This window comes from Echinops telfairi, unplaced genomic scaffold (assembly GCF_000313985.2).
Source record: "Echinops telfairi isolate 266 unplaced genomic scaffold, ASM31398v2 ScPeMD7_70;HRSCAF=299, whole genome shotgun sequence".
NCBI classification, from domain to species: Eukaryota; Metazoa; Chordata; class Mammalia; order Afrosoricida; family Tenrecidae; genus Echinops; species Echinops telfairi.
Window position 1 is genome coordinate 68195493 of NW_022103968.1, and position 1100 is coordinate 68196592.

General features: G+C 40.0%; 1 protein-coding gene and 1 pseudogene across 2 annotated transcripts in view; one reads left to right on the forward strand and one right to left on the reverse strand.

The window, feature by feature from the left end:
- Window positions 1-1100, forward strand: part of LRMDA (leucine rich melanocyte differentiation associated) — a 1590166-nt gene that overhangs the window by 200146 nt on the left and 1388920 nt on the right. The window lies entirely within an intron of this gene.
- On the reverse strand, window positions 179-746 carry LOC101646238 (annotated as a pseudogene).

A 1100-nucleotide genomic window follows, 5' to 3' on the forward strand; every position in this document is an offset into this window, starting at 1 on the left:
ATACATTTTATATTAATGTATTGTATAAATTATAGAAGACGGTTACAATAGAAAGACATTGCTTTCTTTTCTAACTCCATTTTCCAAAACAAAGCCTACATGCATTGCCATAAGCTAAGAAGGCATACACGCTATGGCCCTTTATAAGACTGGTCAAAGACAAAATGCCATCATGTTTCTATTTCTTAACTGGAGTTGGGCTTCTTTTTGTAGTCTTCTTTAAGTGGTGGTGGTTTGGCAAGATTTTCATCAAGACATCCAGCTGTAGAGTCTGGGGCTGTGATCAATCAGTCTGCACCTGGTGGAGGCAGGTGCACTGAGAGGTCACTGTGTCCTCAGAGATGACATCAGAGGTGTTCAGGCGGCAACAGGCACCAATGCAGCCAATCATCAATATTACATTTCTGCCTGCGTATGCTTTTGATTCAATGACATGATTATCTCCTATTTTCATGGCTTGAGAATAACAGCCAACTTCAAGCACATTGGTTCCAATCATCACAGGTTTGGGGTTGGCATCTCCAGCATCAGGAGTGATATTATCAGGGTGAGCATTTATGATGATGGCATATTTTTCTGTTAGGTTCCCTACACTGATCACTATGGGCCCAGCTTCTGCAATAATTCGTGCTTTGGGGATGGACCACTGTCCACAGTCCTATAGTCACATCTCCTCTGACTTCACTTTCTACACACACTACTGCTCCAGGAGCAAGCATCATACTGTTTTGAGTCTTCTCTGCCATTGTATGCCCCAGTCTTCAGTTGGACTAAATATTCTTAAATAAACTTTTTAATTGAAGTATAACATAAATACAAAAAATACACAAATCAGTATGATTATCACAAAGTAAACACATCAGTGTAGACAACATTCAGATCAGGATATAAGATACTGCCAATACCCTAGAACAAGAAGGCCACCCTCTGACTTTAAAAAAAAAATCTTTTTATTAGGGGCTCATACAGCTCTTATCACAATCCATACATACATCAATTGTGTAAAACACATTTGTACATTCATTGCCCTCATCATTCTCAAAACATTTCCACTTCACTTAAGCCCCTGGCATTAGGTCCTCATTTCCCCCTCCCTCCCC